The sequence below is a fragment of the Ambystoma mexicanum genome, chromosome 7q (genome assembly GCF_040938575.1).
Source record: "Ambystoma mexicanum isolate Mex_15411 chromosome 7q, UKY_AmexF1_1, whole genome shotgun sequence".
NCBI lineage: Eukaryota > Metazoa > Chordata > Amphibia > Caudata > Ambystomatidae > Ambystoma > Ambystoma mexicanum.
This window is the reverse complement of record NC_090941.1, coordinates 81,026,621-81,049,283: the sequence shown is the minus strand read 5'-3', so window position 1 is coordinate 81,049,283 and position 22,663 is coordinate 81,026,621.

The window sequence follows — 22,663 nt, the reverse complement described above, 5'->3', positions numbered from 1 at the left end:
TTCCATGCAAGCAACTCAAGTTCTAATCGCTTAAGAGCACCTTTAGCAACCATACTCCTTAAAATCCCTGAATGCATGGATGCTGTCTGTGATTGTGAGCTGTTATTTCGCACACAGTCTTTGAATTTCATGCTCACCATACAGAACCATCTCTTTATCATTAGGTAAATTCATTGCATCTAATACACTTAAACTGCATCAGAGTCTGGAGCACACCTTTTGGCAAGGTTAACTGAAAGCCTTTCATAAAATTGAATTTCATTGAGTGACACAGAGTTTGCCCTTCCCTGGGAAATATAAACGTCCTTGAATTGTCTACAATCAACTGCACTCTGAGCAGTAGAAGCAAACTCCCCAAGATATTCCTTCATCGCAGAAAATCACTGAACTTGCCCTACCAAATGTGTATGTGCATCAACAATAGCCAGTGACAAGTCCTTTAGTTCTTCAAGGGCATCACACATCAGCCCTAAATCTTTCAGGAAAGAGCAGGAGGTAAGCTTCCTAAGCAGACCCTTAGATTTGCTTCCGTCTTTTATGGGTCTTGAGTGGTCCTTGGATGCTTGCCCAACATGCTTACACAAAGCAGGGAAGCATTTCAAAACAGCTTGAACCGTCCTACAACTTCATGCAACCCATTGTGTAATGTTCCCTATCTTCTGCAGCTGCGAACCCAAATCACTGGCAGCCATTTCTAGCTGTTTTGTTTATTGGTGACATGTCTTTGTGGCGTACAAAGAGTCCATGAACATTTTAAAATGATTAGCCCCACCTACTTTGTCCATTTTGTCTGCTACGGCCAGTTCAAGGTGGTGAGCTAGGCAATGCCAAAATAAAACAAGATTTGTGAATTCACCTCACAATTATGTGGTCATACTACCTTTTTTGCCGAGCATTACAGCTGCACCACCACAACAAATAGCAATCCAGATCTCACACAACAAGGTTTTTGTGATGCCAACATTCTCAAAATATGCTAGCAGAGCTGCCTTTTTGGCCAATGCATTTGTCTCTTGCAGCTCAACTAGACCAAAGCAAATGGTGACTTGGCTACTATGAACCCCCAAAAAATCCAGCAGATAAATAATCAATGTTGATTTGTTTCTAACAGTCATGCTCTCATCCACAAACACTGGAATGTTTGGCTTGTGTTCTCTGATATAACACATCAACTTCTTTTGTATTTCTGATGCAATGTGCCTTACTATTTCGGTTGCAGTAACATTACTGCGCAACACACAGCCCATTGCACTGCCATTCACCTCCTGAAGGTCTACCAAATCAGTGTGATCTGTGAATAGCCGATTCTTTTGGGCCAGGTAGAATACCGTGATAAAAACGGTGCACATGCTCTCCAAATCTTCTCCACTGCTTTGCGGCATGGTTTCCATCACATAGTTCTTTTTTCGCTCTACAAGAATATCTTCTGATGCCTTATGAGCACCATTTGACTTGTGCTCCACAACCTTCTTCTTGGGATGCTTCTCCCTAGCATGTTTGCCAGAACCTGAAGGACACAACTTTCCATTGGTGCACTCGATGCGTATGCACACCCCTTGCCCACTGGAGTGCCCCGATAAGCCACCTGTTGCTTTCACCACTCTACACACAGAACATCCAATGTGACCTGAAGCCAGAAATATCGATTCATATTCAGCTTTAAAATAGCGCCATTGCTGCACGCTCAGCCAATCAGGGGTTAGAAGAGGCTCTTATTTTTTTATTTATTTATTACATTTATATAGCGCACTGCAGCCCGCAGGAATTGGGGCGCTGGTTACAAGAAGGTGTACGTAAGCATGATTAAAAAGGCAATGGTTACTTTGTTACAGCATGTGGGCAAGGTTACACAGTACAGTCATACTATTTACATTTGGTTACAATAATGTATCTGGTAACGATTTGCTGGGTGATATAAGCAGTTTTAGGCAAATAGCGTTGTTTTAATGGCTTTGCGGAACGCTATGTGGGAGTCAATTCCCCTGAGGTGCGCGGGTAAGGCATTCCAGTGTGCCGCGGCAATGGCTGGGAAGCTGGAGCCACCTGCACGTACTCTGCGTGTTATGGGCTTGATGATCATATTGGTGTAGGCTAGTATGGACGGCCTAGCGGGTGTGGGCATGGCTAGGCGCTGAGCCAAGTAAGGTGGTGCGAGTTCATGTAAGCATTTATGTGTGAGGGATAAGATTTTAAAGATGATTCTTTGTTTTACAGGAAGCCACTGGACTTGTCTCCTCAGGTCTGAAATGTGGTCCTTTCTAGCGAATCCTGTAGCAGCCCTGAGGGCATTATTCTGGACAAGTTGGAGTTTCGCAATGTTTTTGCTAGACGTCCCTCTGAGGAGAGCATTGCAGTAGTCTAGTCTCGAGCCGATAGTAGCCCTGGCAATGGAGAGGCAGTTCTGAGTAGTTAGGTAAGGTCTTACTGCATTGAGCAGTTTTGCGTTGTAGGTGGATGAAGAGGAGATGGCGCTGACCTGTCTGTTCATGGTGAGATTGGAGTCTAGGTAGAATCCCAAGGGTTTGACTGTATGGGACACGGCTATGGGTATATTGTCAATGAAGAAAGAACAGTAGTTCTTGTTAAGGTTCCCCAAAATGGCAGGAGAGCCAATCAGCAGAAGCTCAGTTTTGTCGCTGTTGAGACACAGCCAGTGTTCTGCCATCCATGCTTGGATAGTGCTATAGATGGAGTTAAGGGTAGTCTTGTCTACTTCATAGTCCCCCGTGAGGGGAATGAGCACCTGGGTGCCATCAGCATAGTTGGTGTATGAGATGCCCAGGGAGTCAAGAAGGTTGAACAGGGGTCTCGTGAAGAGGTTGTAAAGGGTGGGTGCGATACAGGAGCCCTGGAGCACTCCACAGGTGATGTGAGTTGGTGAGGCACAGGCTGAGTCTGAGAAGACTTTCATGGCCCTTTCCTGTAGAAATGAGGTTATCCATTCACAGGCTTTGGGGGAAAAGTTGGCTGCAATGGAGAGGTGGTGGTACAGGGTATTATGGAGGCAATAAAGAGAAGGGGTACCTGTTTTAAAGTCCCTAGTTCTACAGGTCAATCTACCAAAAATATCACAGGATTTGAACTAGTAGACCAAATGCAAAGGTGACGGAGTACACAAGTGATTTTAGATTGGTTTACAATTCCCAAGTTTATTTTCTTTAATTATGCACAAGATGCTATATCAAAAAATATATATATTCAACATTTCATATAATTCTGTGGCCCATACTCTTAATTCATTCATTCACATTTATACTTTCTTCATCAGTCTCTCATTCTACACTTCATACTTTGGAAAAATGGTCTGTATATAAAAAACAGTAAAAACATCTGTTATCTCTACATATGTTTACAATTCATTGTGAAACACATCCCCACCAATTAGGGGTATTACACAAGTCTGTGTTCTGTTATTCCCACAGTTCTCACGTCGACACGTGTTTCAGTTGCTCTCAGCGAGCATCTACATTAATGCTCTCTTTGTATGGCAACCTTCTTCAGGACAAAACAACCCATTTTTCAGGCACATGTATTGACATGGGCCACACCATCTAGAAAGATACATAAAACACTATGAATATTGTGTATCCCCGTCACTCCTTTTCAAGTTATTTGATTGCATGTTAATATGCTGTGTTCTATAATCACTAGAACAACAAACCAACTCACCTCCTATCCTGATGGGGTCAGGAGGAACAGTGGAATCTGGAGGCCAATAGTCCTCTCGTCTATGGGGTAAAAGATTGTATCCATTACCAAAAAGCTGTCTCCGTTTCACTTGATCGCAAAAGCCAACATTTTATTTATAACTTTACAGATCACTACGGGTGGAAAAGACCCAAGTTGAAGGCTAAGTCACTCACTCAAGGTAGCAACAGCCACAGCTTCCCAGGTGGGTTCATCCAAGACGGGGTGTTCTATGAATGAAATGTCTGAGGCGGAGGCTTATAATTCCAAAGCTATCCGTCTGTCAACGCCTTTTCTTCTGGTTCATAAATCTAAAAATAATATATAAACAATAATATATAAACACCATTGGTTGGTTTTATATATTGCACTTAAGCTAGATATTATTAGATGTGGAGTTATATTACTCCATGCTCATACACTTTTCTTATCTCTTTTGAATTGTCAACACAGAGGGAGTAGAATCAATATTTGTCCGCTTTTTTAAAAAGACATTAATCTAAACTCATTTGTTCGGGTGACCAATGACTAGTACTAATCCTAACATATATAAGTCTCTTATGGTTAGAGAGACATGGATCGATCTAACAAAAAACACGCGTTTCTGCCCATGTTTGTTATTTACAAAGCAGCTGCCTCCCATTTATACTTATGCCAGCGGCATCATCTCGTATGTCACAGGGGATTCATTTATACTGTCACTCTGATGGGGTGTACTTACCCGATTCTCGCCGTCACGGATTTTCTTTCCTGCCTGCACCACCATGACGCATACAGCAGCCAGCGGGGTCGTGAGTGCCATCCACACGAATCCTCGTGTTCATGTTCATAGAAAGCGGACTTGAAGAATTTACGCGTGCACCGAGGGACGTCTCCTCAATTTACGCGCTCTTATGTCATGTCTTGATTTTTTATTTTGTCTTTTTTATTTTGTTTTGTGTGTGATCTCATCATCACATTTGGTTAAACTTCTAAAGGCAATATTTCTGTTTCGATAGAAATAAAAGACAGACTAATCCAAAGTCTGTTACTAAAGGATTTACATTACCCCATTTGTTGTAAGGACGCAGAGTAAAACTCCTATTCGGGAGAATATACATTATCGCACGTCTTTTTTTCTTTTTGTGTAAATACCGCAAAACACTACTATACCATGCGTTGGTAGGCGTATTCATTACAAAAATGATGAATGTTATCAGTTGTTTTGGTAACGTCTCTAGGTGTAAAATTCTAAATTGCTGCAAAGTAAAATGTTGCAGGGAACAGAGCTAATTTTACATATGGGCAATCAGATGATTCCATTCCACAGACAGGTTTAGGCCTCGTTTCACTGTATCTAAAGTGTATATCCAACGTTGTTCCTTCTGATGTAGGAGAGTGCCCATATCGCCACCTCTTCTTGAGGGTTTTATTACTTGTAATACAAACCACGTTAGGTCTGTATCTTTGTGACCGTATCTCCCAAAATGTTCCACAAGCGGCTTATCCGCCACTTTATTCCTTATACAGGATCTGTGTTCTGAGATGCGCTGCCGTACTTCCCTAGTGGTCTTTCCTATATACAAAAGATCACACGGGCATCTTATTACATAGATTGCATTCTTGGTTTTGCAATTAGTATGCATTTTTAGTTGCCATTTAATTTGTCTGTACTCGAAGTCGGTTCTCACCTCTGCCAGTGGGCAGGCTACGCATCCTCCGCATTTGTGGTGACCGATCACGGGGGGCAACCCCCATTGACTGAGTATCGTCTGATTGTGTTTTGGTTCCACATATGTATGTACTAGTTTCTGCCTCAGATTTTGATTTCTTTTAAAGGCAAACATTGGTCTCTGATGTAGAGACCCATCCTGTTTCACAAGGTCCCAATTGTGGTTGACTATCTTTTTAATCTGATTACTTATTGGGCTATAGGTGGTAACGCAGACCAATCGTTCTTTTTTTATCTTAGGCTGATGGGTTAAGCATATATCCCTATTGAGGAGACGTCCCTCGGTGCACGCGTAAATTCTTCAAGTCCGCTTTCTATGAACATGAACACGAGGATTCGTATGGATGGCACTCACGACCCCGCTGGCTGCTGTATGCGTCATGGTGGTGCAGGCAGGAAAGAAAATCCGTGACGGCGAGAATCGGGTAAGTACACCCCATCAGAGTGACAGTATAAATGAATCCCCTGTGACATACGAGATGATGCCGCTGGCATAAGTATAAATGGGAGGCAGCTGCTTTGTAAATAACAAACATGGGCAGAAACGCGTGTTTTTTGTTAGATCGATCCATGTCTCTCTAACCATAAGAGACTTATATATGTTAGGATTAGTACTAGTCATTGGTCACCCGAACAAATGAGTTTAGATTAATGTCTTTTTAAAAAAGCGGACAAATATTGATTCTACTCCCTCTGTGTTGACAATTCAAAAGAGATAAGAAAAGTGTATGAGCATGGAGTAATATAACTCCACATCTAATAATATCTAGCTTAAGTGCAATATATAAAACCAACCAATGGTGTTTATATATTATTGTTTATATATTATTTTTAGATTTATGAACCAGAAGAAAAGGCGTTGACAGACGGATAGCTTTGGAATTATAAGCCTCCGCCTCAGACATTTCATTCATAGAACACCCCGTCTTGGATGAACCCACCTGGGAAGCTGTGGCTGTTGCTACCTTGAGTGAGTGACTTAGCCTTCAACTTGGGTCTTTTCCACCCGTAGTGATCTGTAAAGTTATAAATAAAATGTTGGCTTTTGCGATCAAGTGAAACGGAGACAGCTTTTTGGTAATGGATACAATCTTTTACCCCATAGACGAGAGGACTATTGGCCTCCAGATTCCACTGTTCCTCCTGACCCCATCAGGATAGGAGGTGAGTTGGTTTGTTGTTCTAGTGATTATAGAACACAGCATATTAACATGCAATCAAATAACTTGAAAAGGAGTGACGGGGATACACAATATTCATAGTGTTTTATGTATCTTTCTAGATGGTGTGGCCCATGTCAATACATGTGCCTGAAAAATGGGTTGTTTTGTCCTGAAGTAGGTTGCCATACAAAGAGAGCATTAATGTAGATGCTCGCTGAGAGCAACTGAAACACGTGTCGACGTGAGAACTGTGGGAATAACAGAACACAGACTTGTGTAATACCCCTAATTGGTGGGGATGTGTTTCACAATGAATTGTAAACATATGTAGAGATAACAGATGTTTTTACTGTTTTTTATATACAGACCATTTTTCCAAAGTATGAAGTGTAGAATGAGAGACTGATGAAGAAAGTATAAATGTGAATGAATGAATTAAGAGTATGGGCCACAGAATTATATGAAATGTTGAATATATATATTTTTTGATATAGCATCTTGTGCATAATTAAAGAAAATAAACTTGGGAATTGTAAACCAATCTAAAATCACTTGTGTACTCCGTCACCTTTGCATTTGGTCTACTAGTTCAAATCCTGTGATATTTTTGGTAGATTGACCTGTAGAACTAGGGACTTTAAAACAGGTACCCCTTCTCTTTATTGCATTGTTAGTGCAGCCCGCGGCTGTAGGGGCAACTATTACTGGTGGGTGACTATCGAGCCCTATAATAATGGAAAACGTACATGTTATTTCGTTTACCGAGGAGCACTTCCGAAGGCTCATGGGAACACCAGCACTAGGGGCTGATGTGATTGCGGCAGTGCCCGCAGTAGAAGGAATAGATGACATTGAAAAAATTACACAAAAAATGAAAAAATTGACCAGAACCGAACTACATGGGAAATTTATGTTGCAATATCTACAAGCGGGGATCATCCCCGAGGGACTCCAAGTAAGAAACGTCCCGAGAATATTTGTTGACAACCCCAAGTTCCAGAAGAACTTCAGTGGGGTTGGCAACAAATGTTCTCGGGATTGGATTATCCTCATAATTGAAACAGCAGAGGAAGAAACTAAAAAACAGGGAGATGAATTAGCCGCTCTGGAAAAAGCCTTTTTAGAAAGTAAAACAATCAAAGATGCGAAAAAACAATTGGAAGACCTGGAAATAGAAATTGTCAAATTTAAGAAAATCAATCTTGATCGCAAAATCTTTAAATTCCAAAAAGATGTGGCTAGCTATTCGGAAGAAAAAACATATCCGTATTTGAAGGAAGGTTTCTTCACTACTCAGGTGGGAACAGCCAGCTATAGGAGAAATAATAAATTTGTTTCCTTCTCCAATACGTCTGGTTCATCAAGTGGCTCAGATCCGTCACTGAATCATCAAGAATCCACGAATATAGGAGGAAGAGGTCAACAACAGAGGGGTTTTTACCGAGGCAATCAGAGAGGACGCCCCAGACAGAGTCAGGGACGATACAATCAGGGACCAGGGATGAGAACCCGGCAATGGTATCAGAACCATTAGAGAATCAAGACAAAATACCTATCATAAACTTATCCACGATTGTTCTGAATCCCAATGAATTGAAAATTCTGTCAAAAGGTTTATCTTTTGTTCCTACCACAAAGGCTGACCTTTTTACTACTGAATTAGAGCTTCATCGTTTTTTCCGGAATATACGACTTAAGCATTATTTCGAGATTTTCTTACCTAATTTAGACCGGACCCGATCAGGAGTGTCTGGAGAGAACGAAGACACACCTAATAGAACGGGTCTCAAGAATAAGTCCACCTTTAATCCTCCCCCTTATGCATGCCCGCCCGAGATTTTGGCGTTTGAACATAAGGTTATAAAAGAAGTGAAGGAAGCCATAAAAAAGAAAAATTTTCAACCGGACAATTTGACTAGAGCTGAAAGAAACAGCTTGAAAAAACTTTGTGATACAGATGGCATCACCATCAAGCCCGCAGATAAGGGAGGCGGGATAGTGATTATGGAAACTAGCAATTACGAAAAAGAATGCCTAAGACTCTTGGGAGACATAGACTCTTATAAAACCCTCGGACAAGATCCCACCTCGAGATTGAAAGAAGAAATAAAAAGCCTCACCGACCATGCTATGAGAGAAGAATGGATCAGTGAGGGAGAAAGAGGTTTTCTGAATAAAAGTCACCCGAAAACGGCAGCCTTTTATATACTGCCGAAAATCCATAAGGATAAAATGAATCCCCCTGGAAGACCTATTGTTTCTGCCATAAATTCATTACTGGAGCCACTGTCAGTGTACGTGGAAGTTTTTCTTAAGCCATTTGTTGAAAAGATGCCTAGCTATGTCAAGGACTCCACGAGCATGATAAAAATCATACAAGAAATTGAGTGCTCCCCGGGATTGATCCTCGCAACAATGGATGTAGAATCGTTGTATACATCTATTCCGCAACTTGAATGCCTGGAGGTCTTGGGTAAATTTTTGAACACCCGTACAATACCTCAGGAACCACCTACACCTTTTATACTTGAATGCGCTAGATTAGCGATGACCGAAAATTTCTTTTTACACAAGCAACAGTTGTACAAACAATGCAAGGGCGTCAGCATGGGGGCCACTTTTGCCCCAGATGTGGCGAATTTGTATATGGCAGATTTTGAGGACAAGTTTATATCAGGACATTTAAATGCACTGAAAACTATCCCAGATCTATGCCAACACCTGAAAGGGTGGCATAGATATATCGATGACATTTTTCTAACATGGACAGGTAACGCAGAATCCCTGGAACTATTTCATCAATGGTTAAATAGGCAAGATACCCATATCAGGTTTACTATGGAATCAAGTACTGTAGAGGTAAGTTTTCTTGATCTAATTATCAGAAAAGCAGGAGCAAAATTGGAGACAACACTTTATAGAAAGCCAACAGACCGCAATACCTTGCTTCATTACACCAGCTTTCATCCTGCAAGCCAGCGATATAATTTACCATATGGGCAATTTTTAAGAATACGGCGCAACTGCAGCACCAGTCAAGAATTCATGGAACATTCCAAACAGCTACAAGTCAGACTGGTGGAGAGGGGCTATCCCACACGACTGGTCAGAAACAATCTGAAAAGGGCAAAAAATACCAATAGGGATATATGCTTAACCCATCAGCCTAAGATAAAAAAAGAACGATTGGTCTTCGTTACCACCTATAGCCCAATAAGTAATCAGATTAAAAAGATAGTCAACCACAATTGGGACCTTGTGAAACAGGATGGGTCTCTACATCAGAGACCAATGTTTGCCTTTAAAAGAAATCAAAATCTGAGGCAGAAACTAGTACATACATATGTGGAACCAAAACACAATCAGACGATACTCAGTCAATGGGGGTTGCCCCCCGTGATCGGTCACCACAAATGCGGAGGATGCGTAGCCTGCCCACTGGCAGAGGTGAGAACCGACTTCGAGTACAGACAAATTAAATGGCAACTAAAAATGCATACTAATTGCAAAACCAAGAATGCAATCTATGTAATAAGATGCCCGTGTGATCTTTTGTATATAGGAAAGACCACTAGGGAAGTACGGCAGCGCATCTCAGAACACAGATCCTGTATAAGGAATAAAGTCACGGATAAGCCGCTTGTGGAACATTTTGGGAGATACGGTCACAAAGATACAGACCTAACGTGGTTTGTATTACAAGTAATAAAACCCTCAAGAAGAGGTGGCGATATGGGCACTCTCCTACATCAGAAGGAACAACGTTGGATATACACTTTAGATACAGTGAAACGAGGCCTAAACCTGTCTGTGGAATGGAATCATCTGATTGCCCATATGTAAAATTAGCTCTGTTCCCTGCAACATTTTACTTTGCAGCAATTTAGAATTTTACACCTAGAGACGTTACCAAAACAACTGATAACATTCATCATTTTTGTAATGAATACGCCTACCAACGCATGGTATAGTAGTGTTTTGCGGTATTTACACAAAAAGAAAAAAAGACGTGCGATAATGTATATTCTCCCGAATAGGAGTTTTACTCTGCGTCCTTACAACAAATGGGGTAATGTAAATCCTTTAGTAACAGACTTTGGATTAGTCTGTCTTTTATTTCTATCGAAACAGAAATATTGCCTTTAGAAGTTTAACCAAATGTGATGATGAGATCACACACAAAACAAAATAAAAAAGACAAAATAAAAAATCAAGACATGACATAAGAGCGCGTAAATTGAGGAGACGTCCCTCGGTGCACGCGTAAATTCTTCAAGTCCGCTTTCTATGAACATGAACACGAGGATTCGTGTGGATGGCACTCACGACCCCGCTGGCTGCTGTATGCGTCATGGTGGTGCAGGCAGGAAAGAAAATCCGTGACGGCGAGAATCGGGTAAGTACACCCCATCAGAGTGACAGTATAAATGAATCCCCTGTGACATACGAGATGATGCCGCTGGCATAAGTATAAATGGGAGGCAGCTGCTTTGTAAATAACAAACATGGGCAGAAACGCGTGTTTTTTGTTAGATCGATCCATGTCTCTCTAACCATAAGAGACTTATATATGTTAGGATTAGTACTAGTCATTGGTCACCCGAACAAATGAGTTTAGATTAATGTCTTTTTAAAAAAGCGGACAAATATTGATTCTACTCCCTCTGTGTTGACAATTCAAAAGAGATAAGAAAAGTGTATGAGCATGGAGTAATATAACTCCACATCTAATAATATCTAGCTTAAGTGCAATATATAAAACCAACCAATGGTGTTTATATATTATTGTTTATATATTATTTTTAGATTTATGAACCAGAAGAAAAGGCGTTGACAGACGGATAGCTTTGGAATTATAAGCCTCCGCCTCAGACATTTCATTCATAGAACACCCCGTCTTGGATGAACCCACCTGGGAAGCTGTGGCTGTTGCTACCTTGAGTGAGTGACTTAGCCTTCAACTTGGGTCTTTTCCACCCGTAGTGATCTGTAAAGTTATAAATAAAATGTTGGCTTTTGCGATCAAGTGAAACGGAGACAGCTTTTTGGTAATGGATACAATCTTTTACCCCATAGACGAGAGGACTATTGGCCTCCAGATTCCACTGTTCCTCCTGACCCCATCAGGATAGGAGGTGAGTTGGTTTGTTGTTCTAGTGATTATAGAACACAGCATATTAACATGCAATCAAATAACTTGAAAAGGAGTGACGGGGATACACAATATTCATAGTGTTTTATGTATCTTTCTAGATGGTGTGGCCCATGTCAATACATGTGCCTGAAAAATGGGTTGTTTTGTCCTGAAGAAGGTTGCCATACAAAGAGAGCATTAATGTAGATGCTCGCTGAGAGCAACTGAAACACGTGTCGACGTGAGAACTGTGGGAATAACAGAACACAGACTTGTGTAATACCCCTAATTGGTGGGGATGTGTTTCACAATGAATTGTAAACATATGTAGAGATAACAGATGTTTTTACTGTTTTTTATATACAGACCATTTTTCCAAAGTATGAAGTGTAGAATGAGAGACTGATGAAGAAAGTATAAATGTGAATGAATGAATTAAGAGTATGGGCCACAGAATTATATGAAATGTTGAATATATATATTTTTTGATATAGCATCTTGTGCATAATTAAAGAAAATAAACTTGGGAATTGTAAACCAATCTAAAATCACTTGTGTACTCCGTCACCTTTGCATTTGGTCTACTAGTTCAAATCCTGTGATACAGGGTATTATGGTCCACAAGGTCAAATGCGGCCGATAAGTCGAGGAGCAGTAGGAGCGCGGGTTTGCCTGCATCTCTAATGTCATCCATCTGATTTTTTAAGTCGAGGAGGGCAGTTTCGGTTCCATGTCGTGGTCTGAAGCCAGACTGCCGAAGGCCCAGGAAGTGGTGGTCTTCGAGGAATTGTTGGACCTGCAGGTAAGCTGCTTTGTCCAGAATTTTGAGCAGGATGGGGACAGTGGTGATGGGCCTATAGTTCCCTGGTGCCGATGGGTCGAGGGATGGCTTTTTGAGGAGTGGTCGTACCCAGGCCTCTTTGAGGTCAGTAGGGACGAGGCCAGACTGAAAAGAGGCATTAATGAAGGCTCTCAGAAATGGGGCGAGCCACAGTCTTTAATGAGCTGAGCAGGGCATATGTCACCCTTACAGTTGGAGGGTTTGATGGTTTTTAAAAGAGAGATGACTTCAGACTCGGTCATGTCTTTAAAGTTGAATAACGGGGAGGATTTCGCTTTGGTGTGCTCCTCCTGGATGTAGTTCTGGGAGGCAATTAGATGTGTGAGGGCCTTTTGGTGGGCTAGGATTTTGGTTTGCAGAGTGTTGAGTTTGTTGAGCATGGCCGATTGAATGTTATTACACCAGTTTTCATCCTTCAGGATGGCTGGTGGCGGGGTGGACAGGGTTTCCAGCTCCCTAAAGATAGCAAAGATTTCTTTAGTGCCTTTTTTGCATTGGCTATCCTTGTATTGAAGGAATTGGCTTTGGCGACGATTATTCCTGATTTATATTCTTTTGAGATGGCTTTGAAGGCACATTTAGTTGTGTCATTGGGTTTTGCTTTCCACGCTGCGAGGGAAGCTTGTTTTTTTGCGCGCAGCTGGAGGACTTCCTGTGAGAACCAGGCATTAGTGTGCTTGGTTTTTTCGGCTTTCCTGAGGGTGAGGGGGGCGATAGTGTGACTTGACAAGTACCCTTGGCTGAGTTTCCCCTGTACCCACGTTCTCCTCACCTGAGCTTTCCGAATCAATGGTCTCTTGCAGTCCTCGACGTGCCAGGTAGTCTCTCTCCTTTTTCTGGTGCGTGGGCTTGTCACGGAGAGAAGCCACTGTGGCCGCTGGGTGAGAACAGCGGCACAGTGCCCTCCTTTCCGGAACCAAGCCAGAAAATGCAGGGAAAAACCCGCAAATGGGAAAAAACCCTGATAAGAGGTGCCAAGACTTGTCTGCGAAGGCCAGTTGTTCCCAGATGAAAAAGAAGGAAGCGAAGGATCTCCAAACAACTGAAGGGTGGCCACTAAATGTCCAAGTCCAACAATAGCAGTAGGCCTGAAGCGCAGGCGGAGAAGGCAGCAGCTGAGGAGACTGCAGTGGAGGTCGAAAATGTTCCAGGAAAGCACTGCGGAGGGGCACGGAAGGAAACCCCACGCTGACTGGACCAAAAAGAGCAAGGTGAGAGAACAAGAGAGAGAGAGAGAGAGAGAGAGAGAGAGAGAGAGAGAGAGAGGGAGAGAGAGAGAGAGATAGAGAGAGAGAAACCGCCGGAGAAACAGGCACAGCTAACGCCGCCCAGGGAAGGCGGCAGAGAGAAATGGGAAACAAAGTACGGTGTTCTGAAAAACCGGAACCCCGGAGAAAAGTATCCAAGGGAAGTAACCCCTGAGAAATTCCAAAGCGAGGTGCAGAGGAAGAGCGAAGGACCCAGAGTCGAAAAGTAAACAACAGAGGGGGGTTGCAACGCAACGACCTGCCGGGAGGCGGGGATTTAAATACTCCCGGCAGCGTTGCGTCCCGCGTTCGGAGCTGAGGAGCGAACACAGAAAAAGGACTAAAGTAATCCTCCTCTGCGTCCTCTCAAACTCCAACGCGGAAGAAATCGCCAGTCGCGGCGATGGCCGCGACTGCGAGTGACAGTATGCCCCCCCCTAGAGTGCAACCACCCGGGCTTACCCGGGTGCAAGCGATGGAACCTAGCCAACAGCTGAGGGGCATGTATCTGAGAAGCAGGCTCCCAGGAATCCTCCGATACCGGGTAGCCCTTCCATGACAGGAGGTATTCCAACCGGCCATGAAGAAATCTAGAATCGCGAATGGCAGAAACTTCGTATTCCTCCTGGTTGGCAGCAGTGACAGGAAGATTCCGGTTGAGAGGCCGGCGATGTGGATCAGAGTAGTAGGGCTTAAGAAGAGAGGCGTGAAAGACAGGGTGTATGCGTCTGAGAGATGGAGAGAGTATTAGACGATAGGCAACAGGATTGACCTTGGAGAGGATGGGGAAAGGTCCCAAGAAACGCGGAGACAGTTTAGAAGGTTTTGTCCATCTGGGAAGGAATCTGGTGGACAACCACACCTTGTCCCCGGGTTTCCATGAAGGTGCTTCCCTGCGATGTTTGTCGGCTTCAGTCTTATTCCGCTGTCTACAATCCGTCAAGCTTAGCAATGCACTGTCCCTGGCCTCCTTGACATTTCTTAGCACCTCTTCCGCAGTCGGAGAGTTAGAGAACTTGGGCACCTCGGGCATTAGATAACGCGGGTGAACACCGTAGGTACAAAAAAAAGGGTATAGGCCTGTGGCAGTGTGCCTGGAGTTGTTGTAGACGAATTCTACAGTAGGGAGTAGAGAAACCCAATTATCTTGACGCTGGGAAATAAAGCATCGCAAGTACTGCTCCAAGGTTGCGTTGAGTCGCTCCGTTTGGCCGTTCGTCTGTGGGTGAAACCCAGAGGAAAGGGCCCTTTCCACTCCCAATCGAGAACACAAGGCCGTCCAGAATTTGGAAATGTACTGGCTTCCTCGATCGGATATTATCTTGTCGGGGAGGCCATGAAGCTTGAAGATATCTCGGGCAAATGTCTCTGCCATCTTGGTGGCAGAAGGAAGTCCAGGAAGAGGAGAAAAATGGGCTAACTTGCTTAGAGAGTCCACCGTAACCATGATACATGTGCATGACTCAGACTCAGGAAGCTCCACTATGAAGTCCGTGGAGATGAGTCCCCATGGGCGAGTCGGTATCTCCACTTGGGTGAGAAGTCCTAGGGGCTTCCCCGAGGCATATTTGATTCTGGCACAAGTTGCACAGGTCTTTACGTAGTTGAACACGTCTCTCCTGATGTTGGGCCAAAGAAATGACCTTGAGATAAGTTCCAACGTACCATTTCCGCTTCTGTGTCCGCCTAGACGTGAGTCGTGACACCATTTAAGGATCTTCCGGCGCAATGACCCTTCAGGGATATACCACCTCTTCTTGTAGAAGACCCAACCGTCCTTGATTTGGAAAGGGGAATCAGCTGAAAAAGAGATATGAGGAGCCTCTTGCGCAACAGCAGCCTTGACCTCCTGAAGAAAAGAACTCACCATGGCTAGGATCCGATTTCTGTGGAACAATGGCTCAGACTTGACAGCGACCGTTTCCAAGTGGGAATCCTTGCGAGACAAAGCGTCAGCCAGACGGTTGAGAGACCCAGGGATGTATGTGATCTGGAAGTCGTACTGCGAAAATAGGTAGGCCCATCTAGCTTGCCTGGAGTTTGAACATTCCATGTCCTGTAAAGCCTTTAGGTTCTTGTGATCGGTGCGAATGAGGAACCGATGGCGGGCACCCATGAGAAGGTGCCTCCATTCCTCACAAGCCAGTTTCATCGCTAACAATTCTTTCTCCAAAACCGAGTAGTTGAGTTGGCTGGGAGAAAGAGTCTTGGAGAGATAGGCGACAGGATGCTCCACCTTGTTAAAGGACTGAAGCAACACTGCTCCGACAGCTATAGCAGAGGCGTCTGTCTCCAGAATAAATGGAAGAGTTTGGTTGGGATGCTGCAGAATCGGGGCAGAGCAAAAGAGGGTTTTCAGATGACAGAAACTTCTTTCCGCCTCAGTAGACCAGGAAAAAGGATAGGCCGTCTTCTTGAGTAGGCGGGTGATGGGGTATACCACCTCCGAAAAGTTAGAAATGAATCTCCTGTAGTAATTCGAAAGACCCAGGAACCTCTGGACCTCCCGGACGGAGGTCGGGGCCGGCCAGTCAAGAATAACGTGTACCTTGTCAGGATCCATGGCGATCCCTCCTTCTGATAGAACATATCCCAGATAATGTACCGACGGTACAGCGAATCTGCATTTCTCCTCCTTGACCAGTAGATTGTTCACCTTAAGACGCTCCAAAACTCGTCGTACTTGTGTTATGTGTTCTCTCATGTTAGGGGAAAAAACCAAGATATCATCTAAATAGATGATGACCGAGATGGAAAGCATGTCAGAGAACATTCGGTCCATAAACCTCTGAAACACCGCTGGGGCGTTCACCAAACCGAACGGCATAACCTTATACTCAAATAGGCCCAGAGGAGTACGAAACGCGGTTTTCCATTCGTCACCCTTGGCAATCCGCAACAGATGGTATGCGTTGTGAAGATCCAGTTTGGTATAAACTCGAGCACCTTGCACCGCCTCAATAATGTCCGTGATAAGGGGCATAGGATACCGGTCACGGACTGTCACTGTATTCAGGCCCCTGTAGTCGATGCAGGGTCTAAGATCGGTGGAATCTCTCTTCTTAATGAAAAACAAAGGGGCTCCTGCTGGAGACTTTGAAGGTTGAATGAGACCATTTTCCATGTTGGTATCCAAGTATCTCCGTAGGACTTGTCTCTCGGTTTGGGTGAGAGCGAACATCCGTCCAAACGGAACCAAGGCATTGGGCTCCAGATCGATAATGCAGTCCTCTGGCCAATGGGGTGGAAGTCTGGCATGGAGGCACTCCTGAAATACCTCAGAGAAGCCAGAGCAGAAATTGGGTAAAGCATGGATACCAACATGGTTGTTGGGAAACACCTTGACTGGCTGCAGATCAGCTCGACCTTCCAGTGAAAAACAGTTGGTTGTGCAATACGGGGAACTGAAACTTATTTGATTTTCGGTCCAGTTGATCAGAGGATTGTGTCGACGGAGCCAGGTAATGCCCAATATGATGGGGAAATGGGCAGCCCTGATAATATCAAAACTCATAACTTCCTTATGTTGGTTGATCGTCAAGGAGAGATCTTCAGTGGTATGGGTGATGGGACCTGAGGACAAAGGCGAACCGTCCACACCTTCCACCTTCAGACCTTCTGCCCGGGGAATCCTACGGAGACCCACCTTGTCTGCCCACAGGGTGTCAACGAAGTTTCCTGCCGCGCCACAGTCTAATAGGGCCAGTGTCTCCACCTGATGTTTTCCGAGGTTGCGTTGTACTGGAATGACCATCAGCCTGGAGTCCTCCTTGGATTCAGAGGAGGTCACTGACAGAGAGACATAGGGACGATGAAGATTGCTCGAAGACCCTCGGTCGCTTGTCCCTACTGACGCCGAGGGTAGTCGTTTCCCGACCTCTTATTGGACAGCTCTGTACAGTCTCTGAGAAGATGTTGATCTGATCCGCAGTAAGCACACAGTCCTTTCTCTCTTCTGCGACGTCTTTCAGCTGCGGACAAGGGCGCCCTGGTGGCACCGATCTGCATGGGTTCTTCAGTAACGATGTTAGTAGAGCGACTAGGGAGAACGGGTATAGAGGGGTCTGAGATATGGCCAGGAATCCTTTGCTTTCGACGTTCAACTCGTCTCTCTTGAAGGCGATACTCTATATGAAGTGCAGCAGAAAGTAGATCTGAGAAAGTAGGAGAACGAGGAGATCTGGCCAGCTCGTCTTTAATTTCCTCCTTCAGTCCTCTTCTGAAAATGGCATACTGTGCTGCCTCGGGCCATCCTGCTCCGGCTGCTAATGTCTTGAAAGAGGAAATATATGATAAAACGTCTAGCGAGCCTTGCCGGACATCCAACAGGTCTTCGCAGGCTGTGAAGGAGAGCTCTGGTCGTTCGAAGGTCTGCTTGAGAAGATTCTGAAACCCCGAATAGTCCTGCAAAATGGCGTTTCCACTAGTCACCAATGGGGTGGCCCAGGACAGAGCGTTTCCAGTCATGTTGGATATTAGGAAACCCACCCGGGCCTGATCTGTAGCAAAGGTACGAGGTCTGAATGTGAAATGAACCAGGCTTGCTTCAAGAAACTCCTTCACCTTCTTGGGGGAGCCATCAAACTTCCCAGAGGACAGCGCCATGGGTGGCAATTCCGAGGGAGTCGGTTCCCTAGCCGCAACCATCTGTTTAAGCAAAGCATTCTCAGTCTTGACCCCTTGTAGCTCCTGGGACATAGCCTGAAAAGCCTTCCACAGCTCTTGGACCTGTTCCTCAGCTGACATCGTGATACTCTTTGGCGTTGCAATCTGTGACTTGACAAGTACCCTTGGCTGAGTTTCCCCTGTACCCACGTTCTCCTCACCTGAGCTTTCCGAATCAATGGTCTCTTGCAGTCCTCGACGTGCCAGGTAGTCTCTCTCCTTTTTCTGGTGCGTGGGCTTGTCACGGAGAGAAGCCACTGTGGCCGCTGGGTGAGAACAGCGGCACAGTGCCCTCCTTTCCGGAACCAAGCCAGAAAATGCAGGGAAAAACCCGCAAAGGGGAAAAACCCTGATAAGAGGTGCCAAGACTTGTCTGCGAAGGCCAGTTGTTCCCAGATGAAAAAGAAGGAAGCAAAGGATCTCCAAACAACTGAAGGGTGGCCACTAAATGTCCAAGTCCAACAATAGCAGTAGGCCTGAAGCGCAGGCGGAGAAGGCAGCAGCTGAGGAGACTGCAGTGGAGGTCGAAAATGTTCCAGGAAAGCACTGCGGAGGGGCACGGAAGGAAACCCCACGCTGACTGGACCAAAAAGAGCAAGGTGAGAGAACAAGAGAGAGAGAGAGAGAGAGAGAGAGAGAGAGAGAGAGAGAGAGAGAGAGAGAGAGAGAGAGAGGAGAGAGAGAGAGAGATAGAGAGAGAGAAACCGCCGGAGAAAAAGGCACAGCTAACGCCGCCCAGGGAAGGCGGCGGAGAGAAATGGGAAACAAAGTACGGTGTTCTGAAAAACCGGAACCCCGGAGAAAAGTATCCAAGGGAAGTAACCCCTGAGAAATTCCAAAGCGAGGTGCAGAGGAAGAGCGAAGGACCCAGATTCGAAAAGTAAACAACAGAGGGGGGTTGCAACGCAACGACCTGCCAGGAGGCGGGGATTTAAATACTCCCGGCAGCGTTGCGTCCCGCGTTCGGAGCTGAGGAGCGAACACAGAAAAAGGACTAAAGTAATCCTCCTCTGCGTCCTCTCAAACTCCAATGCGGAAGAAATCGCCAGTCGCGGCGATGGCCGCGACTGCGAGTGACAGATAGTGTCAACAGCTTGAGTTATAGCGGATTTAAAAGCTTTGGCTAAAATTTCAGGGTCAGGTGAGAAGGGGGTCTGAAGGGCGGGAACTTTGAGGAGAGGGGTGATTCTTTCCACCGTGAGTTGCCGAGAACTTCTGGTGAAACCTTAGGGAATAGGGATGGAAGGGTTTGGAGGCCCTTTGAATGTGTTAAGGTCGAATTGGATCTAGTGGTGATCCGACCAAGGAATAGGAGAGTTCTCAGTGATAGTTACTGGGCAGTTATGGTGGGAAACCCAGTCCAGTGATCGTCCTTTCGAGTGGGTAGGGTTGGAGATGGCCTGAGCGAATCCTATGGTGGATAGGGCTTTATCCATGGTGACTGCGTGGGTGTCAGAGAGATTGTGGAGGCCTAGGTTATGGTCTCCTGTGAGTAGGACTTTGGAGGTATTTTTTAGGTTGTCTGATAGAGAGTGGAGGAGGGCGTCATGCAAGTCCGTGACAGGGCCCGGTGGTCGGTAGACGATGTGAAGAGCCAGGGTTACGTTAGGGGAGGTGTTGATTTTGAGTGAGAGGTGGTCGCAGCTGTGGTTAAGGATGCCTTCCATTCTCCTGATGCCTAGGCATACCTTAGCAATGAGCGCTACTCCACCGTCCCTGGTAAGGGGTCGGTCTTGCCTGTAAATGGTGTAGCCATCTGGGATGGCAAGGGTGAGGGTTGGGCCTGAGGTTTCGTTTAGCCAGGTTTCGGTAATCATGAGGAGGTCTAAGTTGTTCTGTAGAATGAGGTTGTGTATGTCCAAGGCGTGGCCAGGGACAGAGCGTGCATTGATCAGGCCAAATTTTAGTGATGTGGTTGGTGTGGCTGTGTGGTCTGCTGTGGGGAGAGTGTTGGGTCTTTGGGAGGGGGGCATGGTGTCATGGGCAATGGCATTGGGTGCATCTGGCCCCAAATTACAAGTAGGCATAGTGGTGGCATAGAGTGCATCTGGCACCAAATTACAAGTAGGCATAGTGGTGGCAATGGATGCATCTGGCCCCAAATTACAGGTAGGCATAGTAGTGGCAATAGATGCATCTGGCACCAAATTACAAGTAGGCATAGTAGTGGCAATGGGTGCATCTGGCACCAAATTACAGTTAGGCATAGTGGTGGCATAGGGTGCATCTGGCACCAAATTACAAGTAGGCATGGGGTGGCATCTTTGCACTATGTCCTGTGTGGAGCTGGGTGTAAGGGCGGCACCCAGGGTGGTAGCGTCAAACTTGCGTGTCTGTTCCGAGGATTGACTAATGACTGATCCTCGAGGAGGGCAATGACGCACTGCAGGGGCAACGGGCAGTGCAGTGTGGGAGGCATAGGAGTGGTGCTTGAGGCATACGAGCATGCACCTCTTGGGACAGCGGGCGGGTATTCTTTGTCCCAGTCATTCGTTCCTTCTTTGAACGGGCGGGACGTGCAACCTCAAGGGAGGTGGAGATGGTATATGGCGGTGGGGGGCACTGAAAAGAGAGTCACGGCTTGTTGATCCAGCCTTACCTTGTGGTGGGTGGCTTGCAGCGCCGTCCGAAGCGGACGCACAGGCTTATAGCACAGGCTGTAGTATAGTGGGAGGTGCACTGGAGGTACTGGGCTCCTTAGCGCAAAAATATTGGCATATCTCTGCTGCCTCATTACTCAGATTGACTGGGCCAGCTTCCTCATTCCCACTCCGACTGGTGGCAGCCTCTTCCACTTTACATCTTTTAGTTGATGGCATGTGGTCAAACAGTGAAATCTGCATAGACTTGCGCTTGGGATGTACCTCAGACTTTTGCGCTTGGGATGTACCTCAGACTTTGCTGACATTGTTGCGGAGATATATCACTGTGGGATGATTTTCTAGCCCGTGCATGCTGGAAATTTTCGGCTTCCTATCTGTAAAAAATACAATTGTGGTTTACTGCACTGAACATAGTTCATATGTAAGTTACTATGGCCCTCATTACGACCCTGGCGGAAAGTGACTGACCTGACCGCCACAGCGTAAATAGCGTTTCCGCCATTGCACGACGGAGCAAAGTGCGGCTAATTCCGACCCATCGGGCACGAGCACTACTCCATGGCGGAAGTGCAATGTCCGCGATGGCGGAAATGCCCCCAAAACGCCCCCCACCGCCGTCGTACGGCGCCCTAGGTGCAATTCCGCCACCCATCTTAGCGGTCACCGTAATGAGCGGCAATCGGAAAGTACGGTGACCGTAAATATACGGAAACGGAAGTAAAAACATGGTCCCGGAACGGGAAACAGCACGCCGTACACCTATAAAATCAGAATTCCCACACAACCATTAAAAATACTACCCTGAGACACATCACAACCCGTCATCCACCCTAGTGAAAACAATAACAATGGGAAAAGTAGCGAAAAAAGCATGCGACCGCAAGCGGCAGGTCCACTTCTCCCGTGAGGAACTCACCGTGCTCACAGAGACCCTCCAGGAGAATGCTGCCGTCGTCTTCTCGACGCAAATGACCAGGACGGCACTTGCGAACAAGAAGGCCATATGGGCCCTGGTGGCACAGCGGGTAAGTGCGGTGGGGACCGCACCCCGCAACCCACAGCAATGCAGAAAGCGATGGGACGACCTGCGGATACGCGTCCGGAGCATACTTTCTGCCAACCGAAACATTGCCACAGCTACCGGGGGAGGATCGGAATCACCCATCAAGTTGACCCCCTGGGAAGAAATCTGTGCCTCCACCATTGGAATGGAGAGTATAGAGGGAGTCGGAGGGATGGAGAAAGGAGTGCAGACATCCGAAGAATCAGGTAGGTGGGCCTAATAAAACAATGCTAAATCCACAATGTCCAATCATGTGAAGTACCATGTGTCCACATAGTCCAACAGTAACACATGTCCAGGAGAACGTCCACATACATCGGCCTGATAGCGCACTTCAATACTCACAATAAATACATAAATAATTAAAAACCCTAAAAACACCCTCTACACGTGCAGCATGCACACCCTAACTGCAGGCTGCAAAACAACTGCATCCTCAATCCACACAAAAATGAAACCACCTCCAAGGCCCCGACCCAAATCACCCTCAGGTACCACCCCAATGCATGTGATACATTGCCATTCCAATTTCAACAGACCCATTAATAA